This window comes from Cardiocondyla obscurior, linkage group LG04 (assembly GCF_019399895.1).
Source record: "Cardiocondyla obscurior isolate alpha-2009 linkage group LG04, Cobs3.1, whole genome shotgun sequence".
Classification (NCBI taxonomy): Eukaryota; Metazoa; Arthropoda; class Insecta; order Hymenoptera; family Formicidae; genus Cardiocondyla; species Cardiocondyla obscurior.
Genome location: NC_091867.1, coordinates 4,718,111 through 4,742,587, shown reverse-complemented (window position 1 = coordinate 4,742,587; position 24,477 = coordinate 4,718,111). Strand labels below are relative to the sequence as shown.

The window sequence follows — 24,477 nt, the reverse complement described above, 5'->3', positions numbered from 1 at the left end:
CATTCGCAGCGTCTTATATTGGAGTTCAGGGACAAGACCCGGGAACAGCGTCTATTGTGCAAATATGCTTCTGCAACGGGAACCAATTCTGACACGAGCGTGTATTAACATTAACCGATAGATCGCCACTATTGGTTCATGCACACCCCACTACTGCAGGTGGCTCGCAATCCCAAGGGAAATCCGTCATATTGGCATTCGAGAAACGTCAATTGCATTGTGTGACGGTGATAGAACTTTAATGTTAAGGATACGCCGCGCCGCAAAGCCGGTGACGTTAAAGTCGCGTAAGATATCGGTTTAATTCAACTAAATGCGAGCAACATTATGGGGACCGAGATTAAACGTTCCAATGCGAAGATTTATCGTTCGTGCGGCGTGCAGTGTGTCGCATAAATAAATGAATATTTCAAAAGTAGATGACTATTTTCTGAGGAATATTTTCTTTGAATATTGGATGAGAAAAATTACGGAGGCAACGAAAACAGTTGAAAAAGTTTCTGGCTTGCAAACGACGCCGTGCTTCGGCGTACCAATCGATTCTGCGCGAGCGAACAACCGTCAGCGATTCGTTATACAAATGACTCCTGCAAGCTCGTAACGGTACGGTGAATGAAAGATTATCTGCGGCAACGTCGATATAGTTATCCGCTACGCACCGTGCAAACTCGTGACATCCTGAATTATCGATACACTATCTCGAACTGTCTCGTCCCGAAAAGAGCCTCGGTATCCGAAATAAATTGCGCGTGACGTTGTCTTCGACGGTAAAATAACGCTGCTCGCAATTTCTCGGGACGAAGGGCGAAGAAGGATTACGATGACGTTGTTCGTAAATGAGTTTGTCATAATTACGCCATGAAATTACTATCATCTCAGCGTCAAGTAGAATAACGATTCGCCGGCCATAATTGCATCCCGGATTTACAAAAGGCCTCCCAATCGGAGTAGTAAGTAAATCGCCAGCCGAAAGCTTACGAGCTAATTCTGCATAATAACAAGCAGTTATGTAGGTAATTTAGTTAGTAATCCCGATTCAAAGCCGTAATGTATGTATACACATGCGATACGATGCTATTAAATTTACAGGTAGCACTCCCAGCAATGTTAAGTGATCAAATTGTGATAATTGTCACACAAATGGAACGCGGCGCGGCGTAAACTTGACGGTTTAAGAGTTAAATGGGCACTGTTAGTCTTAATTGAGTAAACCCCCGTTCGACTAATACTCATTAATTCCTACTAATATCCCGATCTTGTATAACCAACGTTCCCTCAGCGGTTTATCCCTCGGTTTCGACGATTTTCTCGGGACCGAATTTCCAGATCGTGAGCGAAATTGTTACCGCGTTGATAGCGAAATCGCTTAGAGCTCCCCCCCACCTTCTCGAATCTCCCGTAAATTTGTGACAGAGCTTGCTCTCGCACGTGTGCTGGATTCCGCTCTTTCTCTCGCGATTTTACATCGTTCTCAGAAGGCGGCGCCGGCGCGCGACGTTCGCCCTTATGAGGCATGAATATTTTAGCACGAGCATCCTTAGCTCATCGACCGCACCTCCGGAAGCTCAATGTCACATTCCGGAATGTAACGTCAGCCAGTGCTGACCGGTTGCGCGAGCAAAATGTGAAGCATAGCCAATTTGCTTTTCGATATCGCAATTAGATCATTATGTACAAACTCCCGTAATTGGACTATATGTTTGCGTATATATGCCATACGCTCATAACGAGCTGGGCGTAGTCGTGGGAAAATGGAGCAAACAGCTTTGAAAAAGTCAAGCCGTCAGCATAGCAGCATAAAATAAATAAACAACTCGCGAGCGCGCAGCTGGGTACCCACCAAGGAAAACTCACTTTTTTTTCCTCCCCCCCTATTCTCAGCTTACAATCAGAAAACTTTGTTTATCAAATTTCATATCACATATCAAGACTGGCCTTTCAAACGATTTTTCATGTTTGACCCTTCAATTCATGAATCAAAAGATCAGAAAGCGATAATAAATATGGAAAACTTTTATTAAAAATCGCGCGAAAGCCAATCCATTTATTAACACGAATAGGAAAAAAATAATAAAGTTTCGATAGAGTAGATGATAAAAATTATATTTTACCAAGATAATAGTCCGAGCAATAATCAATGCAGGAACCAGTTTTATTTAAAGAAAATATTCTCGAAATTAACCTATTTTTTTTTTCTCCAATAATCGCGTGTATGTTCTAACCAAAATTAAAAATTAAAGTAAATTGAACTATTTTTATCATTCTTATAGCAATATATATTTGCATTAAATAATACTTTATCGATAACGAGGTTCAGCGGCAGTTTCATTGGTCAATAGCAGCAGTAATAATCAATAGCCGTACAATAATATATTACAATGAATGAGATCTTCATTATGTGAAAGATGGATAGACATGCACATCGTTTGTAAAACCGTGTTCATCAGTACAGTTGTGTTAAATCTATGAAAGGAATTTAATGTACAATACACCGGCGATGGTTTATCCGAATGCAACAATGCCAGGAATTTCAGCGTTAAAGCGATCGAATTTCGCTGTATTCTAGTATTCGACCCGAATACTAAAATCGTGACGGAAAAAAGTAACGGCAAAAACAACTGTCGTACGTTATGTTAATGAATTCTCAATCTCTGACCGCCGTCTTTTCCGTTCTCGTTCAGTAAGCCAAATAAATCTAAGTGCTCGCTACGAGTTTTCGAGCTAGTAATAAAAGAAAGGAAACGAGCGCCTTTTGAACACTGGTTTGTTTTTTAATCCCGCGATAGTTTTTCTACTTCCGTTTCATTTCACCACCCGCGCCTTCTCGACGAAATAAAAAAAAAAAAAAAAAAAAAAAAATTGGTGCGCTGCTGATAACACGCGTTCCCGATCGAACGAGATATGAAATTAGGACAGTCATTAATCTCTTTTACGATATTTCTCACAATAAGCAGAAGTACTTCGCGTTCGAGTGTGGTTAATCGACTGGTAAAAAACAGGATATAACGATAGAAAAGAAATTTATTGCCGGAAGGGCGCGTCGACACGGGCGTACGCGCCCTTTTAACTCGCACATTCGGCTGTAAACAGAACCAGATAGGTACGATCTTACATATCGCACGCAATATCATCTTGAAATTCAAGCGGATAGAACGATTGCAAAGTCCGCGCTACGCTGCAGCCACGCGCTAATACGTTCTGTGCGTCAAATGTTTATCGTGACATTTCGCGTCGTAATTCCTTCAGCAAATCATGTAGACAGTAATTCACGCGAGTTATTCGATTTATTTAACACCTTCGAAGAAGAAACTACCTGAAATGCAATGCGAAATTCGAGGTACGCTTTGCGTCGTAAGAAAGAGAAGTTGTACTCTCTGCACGTTCGCAATTTAAAAAAGAAAAAAAAAAGCTTAAATTAAATTAAATTAAAAAATTTTCAAAGATTCTGCAAGTAATATTCAGCTTGACCTCGATTTTAATGACAGCTTACCGTTAATGCTCACGCGTCGTGAAAAAAAAAAAAAAGATATAAAGCTTGCTTTATACTGCTAGCAATTTGCTGGATATTAAAAATCAAGGAGATTCACACATATGCAAAACCGATAACGATTTGAAGGAATGCGAACGAACAAGCAAGTCTTTGTACATATTTCGCGATGCGTGCGATCAGAATTTCAATTAAATTCACTTAGCGGTTTATTAAATTAATGAACAATGAATCTATTAATTTGCAACACGATATCAAAATCGCGAGCATTTGTACTTATTCCACTTGCCGCTTGGTTGCCGGTAATTTAATTTTTGTGATAAATTATTGCGACGCGGTATCGTTTCTTAAATCAAATGAATTTAAACGTTGGAAGCGACGGTATAACTTTAATCCGCTCTGCGCTGTTTAAATTCTAATCTCCGATTTGTAATTCTAAATTGTCAATCCTTTAACCCGACCTTTAGTAAAGATCTTCGATAAAGACAGAACAGCATGCACTTGCGCGTGAATGAATGGGCGAGCTAGCTGCTGACGCTTTCCATTCTTACGTTTTCTTTCAATGTTTTTTCACCGTCAGGAAAATGTTTGCAGCTCCGGGCTGAATTGCCATAGCTATACTCATGCAAGCGACGCAAGGCACGCGGCCTTCGTCTTTGGTATTAAGCCGACGAGGGCACATGTACACGCGGAAAACGTATCACTTTTTTACACAAATCGAACAACTACATGCACGCATTCATACCGCCTTCTCTCTTTCTTGCGAAAATAAATTTGCCTTCACAATGGCGCCCACTCCAATTCCGGCGTATCTCCCATTCGGCTGCATCTCGATGTGTATCTGCGTGATTTCGCGTGTACATTTTCGGCGTTTCGCGCATTACGGATTTAGACTCGATGGAAATAATCTCGGGAATGTCAAACCATCGAATCGCGGACAAGCATGGAACAGAAGCGAATATCGACAGAATTATATGTTGCGCTTTATATATAGGTTGATACACGCAAACGTACTTCTTGTCCTATTTCGAGTCGCGAGAAAAATTGCAAGCGTTCTAAATTTTTTTTTGTTTTTTTTTTTGCTTTTTTTTTTGTTCTTTTTTTACCTTGCAGAATGAAAAGTACCGTGCACCTCGTTATTACGCACAGTGGAAAATCTACGGTTCAATAATTTTTCATTGCGTTAACTGTGTGCAACAGTTATTGTACGGACAACAAACTGCCGACCAAAAATATCTGCTTTAAATACTAATATTTAGGTATCAACAGCTATTTCCAACAACGCGTAGTGATGTATGTTTCCAGAATAACGAATAGTAATTTTACAACATCGGTTCACGACATAATACGTACGCGCATATATGCGCCCGCGGCAGTATTTTTCTCGTAATACATTCTGATATATCTTTAGAATCGACTAAAATTGTTTTTCTTTTTAACTCGCGAGGTACGGGGGGATTTTTGATTGATCATACTTATCTCAAATCTGTCTTTCTGCATACTCCAACATATTGTTGGTAGCTATTTCATCATACGCCCCCCAAGGAAATAGTGTCGATTTGCACGACGTTGATTAATGCCTATATGAAAAATGCAATCCTCAGACTCGAGTCGATTCGAACTCGACCTCGGCAAACATCGGCTGGTCGGCCTCACTTGAACTTTGGCTTTAATCTAACTTTCTTACTCAGGACTTCTCTCAACATTTTAATCATTTTCATATTAGAAGCTGTCGAACTAAAGGCCGATGTATTTCCGATATTCAGATTCTGCTCCAAGTACAATCGAAGTGGTAAGTGGAGTTTTCTGATTTGTTTGCTCGAGAGAAAAGTGGTTAACGCCAATGAGATCAAATAATGAAAAAGATATCCTAAACATATCGCAAATTCAATTATCTTTCACGCTGCGGAAAAATGAATTAATAATAGTCGTTCGAGTGCGCGAATACGTTTAACAATTACGTAATATTTATAAAAATGTTCTTGCAAACCCCAACGCACAATCGGCGATGCTTTAGAATTAACACGTTGCTATTGTGAATGTAATTGTCAATGTTTGATGATAAATATTGCTATGACTCAAATCGTGCTCGATTACCATTAATCATCATCAATCATACTCTATAGAATCCTATTTTCATTTCACGTCAAACATACATCAAGAGATATAATCATTAAATTATAAACCGATAGCTTCATTTGCGATCCTAATTTTTGTTCATTTATGCATGTGTGAATAATTGAAGCGTTTCTTTATTGAAAAAAAAAAAATTCTGAATCCATTTATCTTGCCATTAGAACGATTTATACACATAAAGTAAATTATAAAACTTATTGTAAGATATTAATGAAATGTATTAAATTTTATTTCAAGTATACATGATTCATTTAATGTTGGTGTATGATAATCATTATAAATTTAACGAATTCTAAATTAAAGTGCATCGAGAATGACATACGCAACATTTTCTACGTGTTATGATACAAGGTAACTGAAATAAATCTTGTTTACTTGGTTGAGAACTGGATATCTTACGTAAGGTTGTCGTATAAAAAAAAATTAAGTATTCGATTACACACAAGGATACACGAGGGAGTCATTAATTGTCAGATGACGCCGAGAAGAAATCAGCCGGTTACATAAAATATCTGTTGCACAATAAATTCTTTTCTTTGCCGTATGGATTAAACACGTCATAATCCCTACTAAAAAAGAAAATGTAGAAATTTTTATTGTTGCCTGATCGATCCTCTCGTTTTTCGTTCGAGCATTGCAAGGAATGTAACCGTATATCACGAATCTGTAATCCTTCGTGGTATTCACCGATTAAATAAATATAAAACAAAAGTTTGTAATGTCTAATAATTAAAAGTGTGCATAACGCTGATACTTGTTGAAGGAAAAAAAAAACTGCATAAAAATAAAGAAATTAAAAAGACATCAAGAGCTTTAAAAACAACTAACATAAAAGTGATATACACACATTTTTACATATCACCAGGATTAAAACTTGCGACGTTGTAAACAGTGTGCGGCTTAATCAAACACTTGGACACGATCGTTTATATCAATCTTCACTTCCCGCGTAGCGTACTAAAAACGCGACGGCATGCCACATAAATAAGCAGGGGTTTACGTTAACTGCAATTTTACGAACTGCTGCTAGGGTCCTAAATTGATATGCGTAAGGAAGCCTCGTTTATTCTGATTTGTTACGAGCGTAACAATCGTGGTATTATTTCCGAAATTTGTCAGTAGTATTAAAATTATGACTCTCGATACGCAAACACACCATTTGCGTTGAAAGCTAAGTTTCCTAATTTCTTTTTCGATTTTTAACGAATTATATGTAATAAAGTTCTGCGGCATTTTTTTTTTTTATTCCCAAGAAACTTTACAGAAAGTTTTTTTCCTTTCGCTAAGCGATTAAATTCAACGTAAAACGTAGCTGCCGGATTCAGACCAAGTAAGCGAAAGGGAACGAATATGAATGAACAACTTGCTTCGATGTATATCGGTGTATTCGATCGCTCTCGTTTACTCGATCTGGATTCAGCTTTGCACGCTGTAATGCACAAAGCAAAATAGTATTAAGTTAATGAATGTGCAATAAACGATATATTAAAACTCTCGCACTTTAGACTTTGAGCGAGAATTATGGTTGAAGGTCTTTAGTAATTTCCTCGGAATTAGAGCATTCAATGTATCTATCACGCAATATTTGTTTGAAGGTGTGTAAGAAGCGTTAACGCAATTCCTGCTATCGTGTAACGTATGACTTTAACATATCGCGTAATATAAAGAGCACTTTGTGCATACGATACATTGTTGACATTAAGGACAATTGTGACGTTTTAAGTTCTTTCACTCGTCTGTGTGTAATCGCGTGCAATTGGCATACGCTTTGTGTGCGAGTAAGGTGAATTAAAAAATAATTAAAAACGTTAGTATACGTTTCACCGGAACGTAAAAATAATTCAACGGATGAGAGAATTAAATCGTGGATATTTAGTTGCATATACTATTCATTAGTGAGCAAAAATTTCATTAAACTGATACAGTGCCGTTGCGGCATGATTAAAAAGGTTAATTTCCTCAGTGTACTTATGTAATAACACGCAGTGGCACATAATCGCAATAACGATTGTGATAATCGAAGTAATTACGGTAATGGCATGAGACACGAGACCCCATTAATTATACATAACATAATCTCGCTGTAATATCCGCACATGAGAAAAAAAAAAAGAAAACCCCTCCTCCCAATCTTTTTTCACGTGTTATCTTCCGCGGATATTCTTAAATGTTTTTATTGCGGGACAACGGGGACACAGAGGAGCCGAAGTGCACCGTGATAAACGCGCACATTCAGGGAGATCATGGCTATACTAAATCCAACAGCAATTACTAGCTTTGTCGCGAGGCCGCTAGAAGCCCTTGTTATCCCGCTGCGATAGAACGGCCAATATTTCAAACACATTTTTCGCTGAACGGCCTGTAAAACTTCAGAATTATGATACATTGTTTGCAAAAGAACTATTGAATTATCTTTAACGGCATAGAACAAAGAAAAACGGACAAAGAATAATAAACAAATACAGGTTAATTTGCAAAATGCGGTATTTAACACGGTCGATCAAGTTTTAATTAATTTTTCCTCCAGTTGAATTTCACCAATATTTGTTTGCTTTAATATTTTCAACGTAAAACGCATTGATAAAATATATTAAATAAAACTTCGATGTAAATTAACTGAAAGGCATTTCTTTAAAGCACCTCTTTTCCCAGAAATTTCAATGCAACTGACAAAGTTCTAGCCCTTTCGCAAAGAGTTTTAGATCCTCTCGAATTCATTCCTAAGAATTATTACGACTAAAAATATAAAAAATTAGGGCCCCGTAAATAACCGATAGCGCTTTCTGTAGCTAAAAACTATGGAACAAGGTTACGTCGAAATGTTGACGTTTTAATAAAGGCTAAAAAGTATTTTCAACATTATGTTCCCAACTAGATTCAACAAATACTGAATCTTTAAGAACTCGATATAACGCAAAAGTAAAACATAAAAGTTTTTCCTCTCTGTAAGTACTAAAACGTAATCATTAGGAAAATTTCCTAGACATCTTATCGCAGATTTGAAGCGTGCCATCATGCCTTCTCAGATTTTATATTGCTGTTAAAGCTGCAAATACTACGAGCTATATAATAAAGAGAAGTACGAGAATCGAATTAACTTCCGACGCGATGTTTTTCCTTCGGCGTGCGGCAGCTCGTCGCCCTTATTTGACGACGTCCGAGGAATTTGAAGTAGCTCTCTATACATAGAAAGAATTATTATTCGAAGCACGATAAGGTCTCATAAGTCTTACATTACGCGCACACGATGGGGATTGTAAATCGCGCTGACAAGGCATAATGATTTCAACGTGATCGTATTAAAAATTCATAGTCATCCCGCTATGTCGTCTCGTCCATTACGAACGATCGATAGGGATTTAGAAAGCTTCAACTCAATCTGTTCCTTTCGCGGTCCATTCAGCCCGTACGAGCTGTCCCATGCGTGAGTGAAAAGACTTCGTGGGAGGAAGGATAGCGGAAAAGCAAACGGACCAGGCAAATATATATATATATAATATATATAATAAAAAAATCGAAGGTTTACTTTTTTACATTTGATATGTATTGTATAAAGGGTACACAGAAATAACAAGCAAAAAATATAAAGAAATAGTATTGTCCGCGTTGCTTACGGATTTGAAAGCCCGGGGAGCTTCGCCCTGACTGTCTCCGACTTCGCAAATGCACAAGATTCCTTTTTACGCGTCGGGAAAAGGTAAATAAAGCTGTACAGAGCGGCGGGACGGGAAAGTTGCACGGGGATAAATTCAAGGAAGTTAAAATAAGCACCGGTTAAAACGCCTTATCGTTTTGATTGACGACTCCGACGTCGGCCGCGCTTCGTTATGACGCTTGATAAGTCCTCGAAGCAACGTCACTAATGATCCGAATGTATAAAGAGCGTTATGCACGAAATAAAACATCCTTACGTAGAGGAAAAAAATAAAAGGGAGGGGAGGGGAGGAGGAAAAAAAAAAGTCTCCCGCGTGCTCTGGCTATTATCGGTCACGTAGATCTCCATTGCGTGTTGTTCCTATATCCTAAGGCCACAGTCAACGGTGCCACACTCGGAGTGGACTTTAAATCAGATTACAGTGTGCACTTTCCCGCCAACAGAAGTGAAAACACGCACGTATACGGTGTAATATGTGTACCGGGGCGAGGAGGCAAACAAGCTGCGTCGAATCGAACGTGTGTTTCGCGTTCTAGGAAGGTATCCGTAAAATTACACGAACAGATATGTATACGGTATAATTAATACTACGCGAGGAATTTCGTTTCACGGTGGAGGTATCACGAAAATGTTTCACGTGACCCTTTCATATCCGCTCGGTTACGGCAATATCCGATGCATCTCTCGCATCTGCGTATATATCGGCGGTACATAATAAGCCTAGAGACTTAATCAAGGTAAGTGCCCTTTATGGAATGTACATAATGCAGCGCTGTCTGTCAACGTAACACGTGGCTATTTACGGCGCAAAACCGTTCCTGTTTTATCCCCCCATTAATGCCGCGTAGCGAAGTCAACCTATTCCTTACACAGATATTTCATTAAGCACGTCGGAAGAAGAAACCGCCTGGTTTTGGTAAAAAAAAAAAATTTTTTCGTCTCTTAATTAACGCAATAACTTCGCGGCCGTTATTACTATCCATTACGAGAGTAAATTGTAAAAAATATTTCTACAAAAAGAATTAACGATCTATTTTTCTTTCATTATATTTATGACAAAGTAAAAATAACCCGGCATTACTTTCGAACAATTTACGAGGATAATTTAGAAGTATGCTGATCTTCAACTTCCGCTTGTTTCTACCTTGAACATTACGTATCCAACAAACGCTATTTTTAAAAGATAAAATGTTTTCATGGCCAGCGCAGCGCTTTTTAAAAACGTTGCTTTTTAAATTGCGCTGAATTGTGCTGAACTTGTGCTGACTAACGCCGTAAATAGTCTCGGAGAATTTTTAAAGCTTCTTTAAAAACAATACGAAGAAGAATATTTTTTACACATTTCTTATTCATTTTTCTAGTTTTAATTAACGCATACTAACGCACACTACTTCGTATATTTTTAAAAAAAATGTAATTTTAATACGGGCTACGCACGAACATATTGCAGAGTTCACTTGGAATTTCTACGGGTATTACTTACAAATTAATAATGCATCGCGCATTAATATAATTTGTTTAGTAACAACAATTATTTATGTATAAGTGACAGTAAATAATATATAATATATAATAACACAATTGTTTAATAATTTCCCGGAAATAAATATCTAATATCGAGGCCATTATTAATGTGCTCAATTATGAATATTATCATTCCAACGTCATCGGGAAAAAAATTCAACGGCCAGTCTATGGATCTTGGCACGTTTAAGATCCGTTAAGGAAAATCGGATCGGCTTCACCGCGCCCGAGGAAAAAGCGACGGTTTCCGGATTTCCGCGAAAACGGTCTGCGCCCGCCCGACGTTTCTATTTCTGCGCGTTGCATTTTCCAACGAGAAGTGTCACCGTCGTTGTCGTCTCAGTCGGCATCAGTATAAACGTAAACCACCGCCTGCGATCCCGTCGCAGATAACCGTCACAATGAGCGACGGAAACCTGCTGACTTCGAAGAAACGTTTCACCGTTGGGCGCGACGGCGATGCCTGCGTGCCAATGCACACAGTCGCACAATTTGGTGGACTTGCGTGAATCGCGATCGGGTATTCTCAAGTCGCGCGAATGACTTTCCGAAGCGTGCCGTGAATCAGATTCTCGGAAGGTCGACACTATTGTGCGACGCGAACTGGCGCCATGTAAAGCGATGTGACTAATGATCGAACTCGGAATTGCAAGCGAGGCTCGATGAACGGGCAATATGTTCAACATTTAAAGACACGTGTCGAAGAAAAGAGACCGCTTATATGTAACTGATCACTTGGCATTATCTCGTTGATTGTGACGCTTTTTCTGCATGCAAAATGTTAAACAAAGCCTTTCAACGCCGATGTTATTTTAAAGCTTAGAATCTTAATGATAATGCATAAAAGAGAAATGTGACGAAAATCATTTTGTTGTTTATATGTAACAAGCTAAATGTATTATCTAACAATAGCCCCTGGCTTGTGTTATAGAGGTGGGGTAACCAAGCTATTATCTAAAAGGGAGACCGTGTTTCGCGCTAAAAGCGGGTCTAGTTATCTTTAACATGCACATTAAATTTGAATTTAAAGCCCATAAAGTAGAATTAAAAATAATATCTTTGCATATTGATTGCTTGTTAATCTCATCCTTTTTTAACGTATAAACGCAATAAAAATATATAAAATTCTTTTCGTTTCCAAGGTAAGGAATTTTGACCTAGGACATAAAATACTGGCCTATTTTATGGCATGTCTATTTTTGTCGCTATTTTTCTTTGTCTACTATTGTAAATTTTTTTCTTATTCTTTTTTTCCCGGCAAAACGACTTTCTTTTTCCGCTACCCTTTGTCCGACATTGCTCGACAGTTCCGATTGAAACTTGTAAAAATCGCCGTGGCCGACGGCACGTGACATCGTCATATCTAAATTCAGAGGAAGTCGCTCAGTTATTTTCTACCTAACACATTTTTTTCTGTTTTTTTTTTTTAGGACGCCGGCGTAGGTGCGGTATCGCTGGGAGGTCTGTTACGATGACACGTACGATTGCAGGACACGCATGAGTCCCGAGGTACGACAACGCATGAACTCGATGATTCATACGGTGGTATGGGTGACTTTTATCGGACGGCGTCTCTCCTAACGCGTTGCAACGGTTGGGCGGAAGAATGCGGCGAGGGGAAAACTCAAGAGTTCAATGACGTCGACGATTTATGGCTTAAAACGAATAGCCATGAATCGAAACGTGCCGACACCTCCGCGCACAAATAAACAGATCGGAGCTATATGCTCTATAAAGTCTCGCCTAGCATAATTTTAACGGCATCGTGCACGTTAAAACGCGAATAGCTCAACGCGGCGAATAAACAGCTACAACTCGTATATTTGACAATATTTCTCGCATTAAATATTATTTCAAACGTGTAGGTTTAATCGATTCCGTTTGGTTCGCTAATGCCAAATTCCCAAACGTTAGTATCTTTTCCATCGCGCAAAAAAAAAAAAAAAAATATGTGGAAGCGAGTCCGCGAAACGTATATACAACCGCGCTCAGCCTTAAAAACAAGCGCGTAACGTAAACATCGACTCCAAAAAGAGTCGGTTGGTTTTGCTAATGTAACCACAGCTTTATATCGACGTGAAATAGATGAATAAAGGCCTCATATATATTTCCGGCTCAGGATACGATCGACGCGCATAAAAATATCAAGCTACAATTTTGAATTTTCAGGCACCGAAAATGGCACATATCCGTGAGAACGTTTATTGAAACGGAAATGAACGTTTCAGGTCTGTTCCGTTCACTGTCGCCCGAGGAATAAATCACCGCGCTGAGACACAATATTCTACAGCACAGCTAGCTATCGCTCGGCGAGGAAAATTTCCATGAATTTAATACTCCGATTGATAATTGATTTCTCCGCGCCTACAACGGGTCTTAATTTGCTCCTTACGGTAATAAAAAAATTTTTTTCCGTTAATTTTATTAACTATTACACGCGTATATGAAATCCGTCGTCACGCATCGCTCAAGCATTGCCGCGGGTACGTAATCTAATCAGCATTTCCAAATTAGTGTACACATTTAATCAGCGTCCTACTTGAGACGACCTCGCGCCGGTTATTTTTGACGTACTTCGACAAACGAACGAGCGCTTTGCTGAAGAAATTGACTTTTCTCCTCGCGCTCGAGGATCTTCTAAATTGCGAGATGAGATCTCATAATTAAATGCTCTACGAAATTGTCGACCCTTGCTCGCTACTCAGGGGCTCAATTGTCATTTTAATAGAACGGTTCGGTTGTCTCGACTTTCAATGAAGGGAAGGAAGGGCTCATACAAATAACTGCGTTTATAATATTGCAAAGCGGATCTCGTCCCTAGCGGAAAGTTCCTACGAACTTGATAATAACGCACACTCGGAATCGACAAACGCGCGCCAATTATGCTGGCAAACTGGCTCGCAGCTCTTGTCGTCCCGTAAAGCAATAACGACATTTATTTACAAAACGCGCGGTAAACTTCGCGCCAATTATGTGCATTTTATAATCGAAGTAACTTAACGATGTCTGTCTGGATAAAAAAAAAAAAATGACACTCCGAGTCGTTACGTTGCAAAATTTGCAGGTGAAAATTACCGTATTTCGAGGGAGAAAACAATTTATATATCTTCTAAAAAGTGAATCTCAAAAATACGCGCGATACGACTAGATAGTAATACGACGATGATCGAAGCGGATTTTTACCCGCTCTCCCGAAGAGCTCGATATCTTATTTCATGCTGGCTGCAGTAGATTGATCGTTTCTACGAAAGAATTGATATCTCAGTTCAAAACTGTTGCTCCGAACAACAGTGACTTGCGGAAGATTGATATATGTAAAGTAAACATTGAAAGAGCGCGTTCTGCCAGATGCCCTTTTTGTACACGAGCGGAATTAATTTTGCCGAGCAGAGCTTTTTATTAAAAAAAAAAATTAAAAAAAAAAATCGCGGATTTTAATGATTATTCGCGATACTTTTCGCGCGCTCGCTTCGAGTAAAATAAGATCAAAAAGCGCAGCGGCATTTTTCCTCGAGCCTTTTATAATACGCGAGGTATCGAATTTTTCAAATTACTCGAAATAATCCCGCAACTCATGAAATTATTTCCAAGCAGCAACAATTGATGAATCTCATTGAAAGTTTAATCGAATATTAGATAACCTATTAACGCATGCACGACGGAATGTGCGCAAACAAAATTAGCGTCTTATTTTACGTTATATATTCAAACGAAATTTTAAAAGAAATTGTGAATTCCATCGCGAAGTGATTTCGCGATCGAAGCGTGTAAACATTATAAAAAAAAAATATAAAAAAATATAACATTTAATTAGGGATGTGTGACGATCTGCGAACACCTCGCGTGCGTCTGAATGATCAAGATTGTCAATTTGTTTTGTCAATTTACACTACCTTTTGAATGCACCTCGTAAAATAGTATGAAACTATACATCGATCGCCGGCGCCATTGTTATTCAATGATGCAGTCGCGATATCGAAATGTGCCACGCATAATACATTTGGCCGTGCAATCACGATATTCCCAATCGAGCAAAACGTCCAAGATTTGCACTACATAATTTAGACGGGTGGGTACGATTATTATTTCCACACGGACAACGTTGGCGTCGCGTTGTCGTTGAACGTTGCACGCATCCGAAATATCTATCATTAACGGCGTCGATACCGTCCGCGCGTCTCTACCAAGAATCGTTCTCGACGTCGGAATTGCATTTCGGCTGTCCCGCATACCGTCCCGGCTCGTTTTGCGTCACATTCTTTCTCGCGTGGCTCGAATCCCCGGGACGGATAAACGTCAGAAAATCCGGCATTTAATATTGAACACGAATTGAAGGCGCGATCGCAATGCGGCGGCATCGGAGCTCTCGGGGCCGTCGCGTCGAAAAGGGTCGAAGACAACGGAGATCTCGTGAGATCGCGCGCACTAAGTTCGCCGCGTCAGACGAGATTCCATTCCGGGCCGTGATCCGCGTTACCCGAACGAAACGAGCACACGGCCGATCCGTAGCGTGTGCTACGCCTCGTGTGCCACGGACGCGAGGCCGATCGGCACGCTCGTGCATCCGAGCGCGCGCTCACCTGCACGCATACACACGCCGTCCGTACAAGGCGGAACGGCTACGAGATGAGCGGATAAAGTCTTTGTAAGCGAGAAGAAAAAGAGAATCGGCACTTACCCTCCACACAGCCGCTCCAGTCGGTCGTGTCCGGTCGGACGAAGCAACGGCAGCTTCACGCCAGTTCACTCTCACCGTCCACGGCGTCCTTCCGTTCCCCTCCGCCGTCGTTTCGTGCCTCTTGTTGCTCCTATCTCCCGCGTCGGCCACAAAGGACGCCGCACGCACGACCGCGCGACACACCGCGACTCTCACGAGACTCCCTCGCACAGTCCCGACACTCCCGAACTCTCCTCCTCTGAAGCGCGCGTTCCCCGGCCCGCGTCGTTCGAAAACGTGGCGCACAGAGGTGGGTCACATCATCCCGCGCACTACGAAGCACATACACACACAGGCGGGCGCGTAGTTGACACCGAGGACGCTCTCGGAGAGAAGGTCGACCGGAACAACGGAATAAGAGAACACGGGAATCCGGCCGGCGAGCGACGACAATAACGAAGTAACGCACGCGAAACAGGATACGACCACCGGTGCACCGTGGTACGTAACGTACGCCACGGAAACGTGTTTTCCCACGGGAGCGATATCTCTCTCTCTCTCTCTCTCTCTTTCTCGGGCACTGACGCACGTCGAACGAATGCAGCCGCGATCTATCTGGCTCGTGCGATCCCTCGGTCGAAGTCAGGAGAGAGAGAGTGAGATAAGGAGAAAGGAAGAAGATAGATCGCGACGCGACACAACGACACAACTTCCGCGCGCTGCTGACTCCGGCAGACTGACCGCACGGACGCAACGGAGGCGACGAGACTGACGAGGGCGCTCCTAGCGGCAAGTGGAGGCGCGACGCCTCCGAGCCGAGTGACGACGTATCTCTGGCCGAGCCGAACGACGACGTGCCTTCGGCCGATCCTCCAACTTCGATTCGGACCGCGAATTCGGAGTAGCGTACGCAGAGGCGCGTTTCCTCTCCCTGATTTTCTCCGCGGACACTCTTTCCCGAACGAAGGGACGGGACCCCGATAAAAAGACCGGCGTGGCTTCCGCCAGCAAACACGTGTAACGTCGAATCGTCCGAGACCCGGAGTCAGCCATAATGGCATTCTTTCGCGAATTCTAAATTGATTACTCTCCCTCGTAACGCCGAAGTGATCTGTCTCGGTAAACGCGAGTCACTTAATGAAGCTGCGCGTTTACGATATCTCACTTATTCACTCACTCGATTCCGCGCAAGAGAACGAATCCTTCTTGGCGACGACGGCTTCCAGCGGACAACCTGCTTCCGACCGAGTCCCGATTAAACTGACCAACGGATTGTTTTCAGAGTTACCACAATCTGCCCCGGTCAAGGGGCAGAGTGGCTCGTAAAAACACTGTTAGCAGCACTGATAGTTAATTTTCGATTAACCGCGTATAATTTACATTCAAAATTTTAATACGCATGCTGCTATTTTGCCAGCAATAATTTATGCATTTCGCAACGAATCGCGTATAAACGAATTGGAATTTTACTGCACACATGCGTTAAACAAAACTATTTATTAATGAACATATGTGCGTCTTTAGTCGCGCGGAATGTAATTATTAATTAGCCAACCGGGAAAAACAGCGAATAGCCGGTTACGTTTTTAACGCTGAACGATGTTAAACGTTCATTATCAGACTTTATATATTACAATGCAGTTAAGTTCGCGTATAAGCGTAATTCCGTGCAGCGCGGATATACCAGCGATTAATTAAACTTCGAGTCTCCTGCAAACGAATAACACAATGCGCAGCACGATTGCGTTGCCGGCGGAAACAAGTTAGATATTTTATCACCGCGCTGAATCTATCTCATTAAAAGGACGTGGTAAATAAAATATTCTCGCCATCTCTTTTATGTTGCAGGTAAATCCAGAAACTCCGCGTTGTAAATACCTTATCGACCCCTTTCAAAATTTTGCCTTACGTGCTTTATCTCGTGCATTTTCCCCACTGATATACATTATAAAAAAATTGAGGACTTAATGAGAGATCGATTTGACGTAAGTGTAGTTTAATTAAAGTAATAAATTCTATCTCAATGATTAAATCTCCATCAATTTGCAAAAAAATACAGTGTAACCAATTTATCGGCAATATGAAAATTGAATAGTAGAGATGTGAGTGGAACAATGCCCTAGCAATTGATTTTCACATTTTCAGTAATTGATATATAGAGTGCGTATCAATTAATAAATTTTACAAGTTTTCTGCTCTTTTTCTTTTATTAATTTTGATGATGGTAACGAATGGATTGCGAAAAAAATTTCTCCATGCATCAATTTATTAATTTTACATTTCTTAACGTGATTAACATGTGATCTTTTTAAAAAAATTAACGATTTTTCTCTTTAATTTATATATTACGTTATCGTATTATTTATCGATAACCGCATCATGCAACAATGCCCTTTCCAATGTAACAATGCTGCGACAATGTCCGGTTTTTATTCTGATATAACTATTGGGTGGGCGAGATAAATACCATTTATTAGTGCCAATTGAATAAATTATGTTTCATTCATTGCACCCTCCGTTCGCTCGCATTCCCACCGTTCATCCTCTTGCCCTCCTATTATCCTCTTTCAATCCTTTCCACCCTATTTGCCTTCTCTCCGTTTTCGCTTTAAGCATGCAGCAATTTGTTGCAATGGATAATAAACTATCGAAGCGAGTCTCAATTTAAAGGAAAATAAAATTAATTGTACGTTTACAGTGCACACGAGAATGTATTGTTATTTTTTGTGATAACAAATTAAATTAAATTTTTATTCAATTATTCCTGAACGGTTATCTATATTAAAAAATTTTATTTGATTGTGATTTTTGTTACAGATTGCTTTCATATTTTAATCTTTAAACATTTTTTTTTTATTATTCTTATAAACGTATGCACACATGTATTACATCGTTACACGTGTAATACATACATACGTACATACGTTTAATTGTAAAAGACAATTAGATGTTATTTATCCATCGTACACCAAATGATGTCAAATGAGATAACGTTTCAGCGATGAATATATGATAAATCAATAATTATATTATATTTCCGTCATAAACATTAATTTAATTAATATAAATCGCATTACTTTAAACATTGAGGATTAGGTATATTAACAATATAGATGAATAGATACCGAGCTAATATGACGTTTACGGAATATGCTTTATCGGATATTTCTCGTTATAGAAAACATTTATTGAACGTTTGCTTTATAATCCAGAATCCAGATTTCCACAAAGTTTAATGTTATATTAATACATCTTGTTAATTAAAAGTTATGGAAAAATTAGACATGCTTGCTAGAACAGATGTAATATCAAATAACATATTTCTTTTTAAAATTATTACTGTATTAATAAAGTTAGAGAGAATTTATTACTAACAAATAAAATCAATACAAAACTGTGTCATTTGCGTCAGTTAATATTAATTAACCAATTACCGGCTCTTCGTTAAGGATGATTCAACGCAATGTGGCTGGAGAGACGTGCGACAGATGGGAAAGTAAATAATGAGGTGCTCTGTAATGAAACCTTTGTACCAAAAGGAGCTACGGCAATTTTTCAAGCTTGTCTCATAGTTGTCTTTCTGCGGTGAAAAGTGGAAGCAACACTCAAGATAGAGGCAACGAATTGGAGGCAGTTTTATTATTTTTAGAACAAATAATTATACTTAACCAAGTGTAAAAAACAATTAAATGTATAAAAAGTATACGAATATAATAATGACACACTTCAATAATTTATGATATAGTAATACTTTGTTTTATAACGTATAATACATTGTACACATACATACGTTTTAATATTATTATTTTTATTAAATTTAAAGAAAGAAAATATAACATAGTTGCATTAACTATTATTAATTGGCAATGAGTGAGAGAAAAGATTGATTAAAAATGTTCTCCACGATTCTATTAAACAAAAATTGATGCTACTCGCAAGTCCCAATCTGCGGTTTCTTAAACTTATAGAGCTAATGTTCCAGTTACTTCGCTGTTCGGAACTATCAAGAGAATGTAATTAAGCGGAGAATGTGGATTATGTCACGCGTATTAAACTCAAGGCACTCGAAATACCTACCATGAAGATGCTTAACGATGCGCATATCTTATTAAAATATTTACTCCATTTTAACCTTATAGGTTTTATGTATAATTGCAATAGGTATTTTAACAGGCCTTAATAAATTTATTTCAGAAATACGTAACTTTATTTTATTTTCTTTTTTATATTACAAATATAAACTCTTTTACAGTTAATAAATTAACCCAGATTTTGTCTAGAAAAAAGTACAGTTATTTTTAAGATAAAATATTAACTAAACGTTAATATATTAAAAGGAAGTCTTTCAGGTAAAATAATGACTTGGCTTAAATATATTTAAACCTTGGGCAAATATAACATTTTCCCAACAGGGGATTTCATTCTAAATGTCGTAAACATCACTGTTTAATGAAATTTTGTAATTTAATTAAATTGCCGTAATAACTGATGTACTTTTCAACAACACAATATTTGTTGAGTAATTTACATTAAAAATACAAGAGAATGCCTAACTTAGAATTTCTTTAATATGTAATGACACGATGACGTGTCTTTCTTATAATTTTGAGATGACTATAAATATGTTTTTTGTTTTATATTTATTCTCGCTTCTTCTACTTAAGACAAAGCAATTGTTTTATATTAATTATTCTCAGCAATAATCTACAAATGTATATATAAATCTAACATGAAACTTTAAACGCCTCTAGTTTTTTTAAATTTAATAATTTAATTTAACCTAATAATTTAAATATACATTCGGATATTAATTATATTTATATATTCTTAGATTGATTACAAACTAATATTTGATGCAATCGACAAGTATCGCTGCGTACCCACCGGTTAAATACTCGTGACACATTGAAAATAATATTTAGTATAATATTTAACATAATATTCGGCAGAAAATTCAGTGTTTAAATTTTTTCGTGACAGTTATGTGTATGTACGAGTGCGACAAGTAAGAGTCGGGGGTGATCGACGGCGCTCGTGCTTGCTCGGGCGTACTTGACGAGCAGCGTACTGTATCTGCCTGCCAACCTGGTGCGGAATGGTACGACGCAAGGAGCTCCTCGCCCAACGGTCGCGACGGTCACGACGTTCGAGACGTTCAAGTGACGATATGGAGCAGTATGGACGGACTCCGTCCGCGCCGGACAACTTTGCGACGTATTCAACGAAGAACGCTCTCGGCCACCACGATCTAGCCTCGCCATCGGTGCTCTCAACGCGAAGAATATCGGTGAGTGAAGATTTGCCGCAGAATATTTGCCGTTTTGTATTATACAGCGACTTTATCTATCGCGCCGTATCTCTTGATTCATGTAGCCCGGCAATTATTTCTTTCGTTTAATACTATAAATTACTTTTCCCGATGGATACGATTACACCGCGGTGAGTGAATTCTAGCAGTCGCGAATATTACCTAAGTGAACCTTCAGGAGTAACAAACGCGCCTTTACCGCTGCGGCTGGTTCATTGTCTATGTTCTCGGAAGCATCGATCAAATAATCGAGAGAAATTTTACAAAATTTAAGAACGCAAGTGTCGTTCAAAGTCGCGCAAAAGAGATTTATAGTTTATTCATATTTAATACAGTGACATAACCCTGATTAAACCGGGCGTTACAGAGCGGGCGAGTGATTTACTTGTGCTTCTTTTACGTTGAAGAATATTATTTTATATTTAATCATTTTCAGCAGTGTACTCGGACGCCGTGGTAGAGCCATAAAGAGTCGGACGCTCTCGATCGTGCTCGTGCGCGTTCGGCGGTCGGCAGTCGGAGCAGCCGGCGTACGGGCCTTTTGCCTCATACGGATGAGGTACGCACACGAGGCAACAACGAACGTACTCTTGCCACCGCAGCCAGTGTGTTGAGTAGGTTAGACTTCTTATCGGAAGCGCCGGAGCGCTGTTCTAATGCTCGGAGGAAGATTTAAAAGGGTGAGTAACGCGAGTGTCGCCCAGTGTCTGCGCAGGTTTTATTTGATATTGTATTCAATAATTCTTTTATGTATTTACAGTTGTGACTTTCGTGCTTTCCACTGCATGCAGATGACATCGAGAGAGAAGGAATAAAAAGACGAGGCCCAAAAGGAAAAATTTGTGACGACAGAGTAACTGCATTGACAAAAGCAGTATCACCATCATTTTTTAATTATTATTAAATTAACATTTTTACCTACGCGAATAAAAGTATTTTCTTCATATCTCTATAAAGATCAGTGAAATGTAAAGGAGCTTATACTTTAAATATTATTTTGATTAACATGTGATATGCAATGCCGAATATTATTCACTTTTACAAAGTTATAACTCGGCATAGTATTTTACATGATATTTAAAATAATATTTCGAGTATTTTTTTACGCTTCATTGAACTTCATTGCTAAGGACTGTATATCAATATTGGTCTTAACCTTGGCCTTCGACTATGCGAGCTGGCCGAGGCTCGCGCGACGTTCCCTCACTATCTCCATCACGCCACTACACCCACTACCACATTCCTTATTAGTACGTCGCACCAAGTAGATTATACGCAGTACGGAAAAGTAATTCTATTTGATAAATAACGATATCGTGGCCGTGAATTAATTTTTACGTTCAATGATTTTTACACGGATAGTACTTATTCAGTATACCATTAAGAATAGCTTCTAACCAAAATTCTGTTTTGTTTCAGGTGGAAGTTTGAAGGAAACAGGAATATCTAGTGTGTGGAAGGCCATCCTCAGACCACCCAGCCCCACGTCCAACACCCTGAGAGGAGGAGCAGGCTTCGGAGAGGCATCTTGCTTCGTCGGAGCAACCCTAGGGTAAGGATCTCTTTTTTAGTGACAGATAATCTTATTGTATAATATTTAATAGAAAAAGTAAATTGATTTTAACACGTAAGTTTTGTTTTAACAGTGAAGATTATTTATTCAAATATCTACAATTTAATTTTTTTTTGTGTTACAGATTATTATTTTCCGGAAGTATTCGCCGTCGACAAAAATTAATAAACGAATCGCCGGCGGTTCGTCGGTCGTGTCGTGATTATCGTTAAAGTATCGGGCGTTTGTTGAATGATCTTTAAAACCGGGAGTGTCGAACATTATCGCGCGGATGTAGTTTATCCGTATACGGTTTCGCGAGTGTCTTGTACTGACAGGAAAGAAGGCTCGACATCCAAGACTGACTGAGAGGAGGAGGAGGAGGCCCAGGAAGGGCTCCTGCATCAGCGGAGCAACTCAATGGTAAGAATCATTTTTTATTTAAATAAAATTATCGTTTTTGTGTTGTTAAGATAGTTTTAATAATATCAATTTATATTTTGTAAAAGAAAAAATTTTTAATTGCAAAAGAGTTAAATTTTTATAGAAATTTTATTTAATTAATTTGACCATGGTTTTGTATAACTAAAAAATATATTAAAGACTCGTCATTTTTTTTAACATAATAGAAATAATTCTGATCTCTCTATAATTTAATTTTTATATTTATTTGTTGCAGGATTATTGTTGCAGTAACAACAACTCCGCTGTATTTCATGCAGATTGGTGAGTCGCATGATTTTGTACAATGCATGTCAGCTATATTAGAGAACTTAGAAAAAATTAAGGTATTACACGTGAAAAAATAACGACAATTAAAATTTACTAAACAATAAAAATAATTAAAATAATCGAAATATATTTAGGTTGACTTTAACTTTTGCGACTCAAAATTAAGGGAGGGAACAAATTAGTACCGCGGAAAAGCAACGATTAAACTTTTACATTTATCTTTAAAAATATAATTATAATTAAAAAATATTTAGTTTTATTTTCCAGCTGACTGTAATAATTTTTTTTTCTGTTTTTATGTTTTAATATTCACATTTCACAGTCCTCTTTCTTTTAACGATTATCTTGCTCAGCACCGAGCGTTTGATTACACGACATAGCCGGGAGGGACAATGTTTAATTTCTTCGTCTCTGCATAAATAGTACTAAGAAAAATTACGGATACACAAGCAGATTGCTAGTGAGGGTGCACACATTTATGTACAGACGTACACACGCACATGTTTGCAAATGTATATATATATTTTTTTTTTTCTTTTTTTTTATATTTATATATTTACTTGTGCGTGTGTATAATGCACACGTGCGTGAATAAACGATGAGGCCGTTAGTGACAGTGGCTTTGTAAAATCCCCTTTACAGCTTTCAGTTTTACAATACCCGCCACCCCCTTTTGTATCCCTCGGTAAAACGATGTGCGCACACGGTTACATTAAAGCGGAAAGAGGCCGCGCTTTTCAATAAGCGGACTGCTATGTTTCGCCGTGAGAACGGCACAATTAGTTATTACCGTGATCCACAAACCGGCGTTATTATCTTAAAAGCCGCTACTTCGTACAACGGCCGGAAGTTTCCTCGGGGGAGAACGCTTCCGCGGAAAGTTGAAATATTAGCAGCCTCGTAAATCGCATCTCGTAAATTTCGTTTTCTTTATACGAAAAATTGCACATCAGTCATTAATAAGACAGCATAATACACCTCGTTGCAAAGAACTTTGCATTATTTCTCATCAAGATTAAGCGCGACGTTGATTTTATTTATCGCTCGAAAGAAAAAGAAATAACTAGCGCGGTATTCGTTTGCTTTTGATTTTCAGAAATAAATCCCCGATTTTATATATATAAAAATATATTGCCTATAAAATGCCAGTTTGATTGAAATCTTATCGAGAAATAAGTACCTACTTGTTATAATAAAAAAACGACCTATAGTAAAATGTAACAGCTGTACGAAAGGAGCATATAAAACCCGTTTTATGAAGAAACGGCTTGAAAATAGTTTCTATAATACAGAAAATATTGCCAGTTCGTAATTGATTCGAATATAATGCACACAAAGCAGAATTAAACTAATAGAATATATTTTAATAACGTATTTTTATATATATATACATATATAATTACATAAAACACATAAATAAATGCGT

General features: G+C 38.6%; 1 protein-coding gene and 1 long non-coding RNA gene across 6 annotated transcripts in view; one reads left to right on the top strand and one right to left on the bottom strand.

The window, feature by feature from the left end:
* Positions 1-18,157, bottom strand: part of Kek5 (kekkon 5) — a 188,598-nt gene extending 170,441 nt beyond the window's left edge. For 4 of the 5 annotated variants that reach the window (XM_070654836.1, XM_070654835.1, XM_070654837.1 and 1 more), the window contains exon 1: positions 15,481-18,157. The gene's annotated coding sequence lies outside the window, so the exon portion shown is untranslated. The remainder of the gene's footprint in view (positions 1-15,480) is intronic. The other variant, XR_011545579.1, reaches the window with a different exon arrangement.
* A 2,157-nt stretch (positions 18,158-20,314) lies between these two features.
* LOC139102233 (uncharacterized) lies at positions 20,315-24,469 on the top strand. Its single transcript, XR_011545668.1, has 5 exons — positions 20,315-20,746; positions 21,204-21,447; positions 21,528-22,319; positions 22,465-22,742; positions 22,999-24,469. It is a non-coding gene; the product is annotated as an uncharacterized lncRNA (long non-coding RNA).
* Positions 24,470-24,477: the final 8 nt, after the last annotated feature.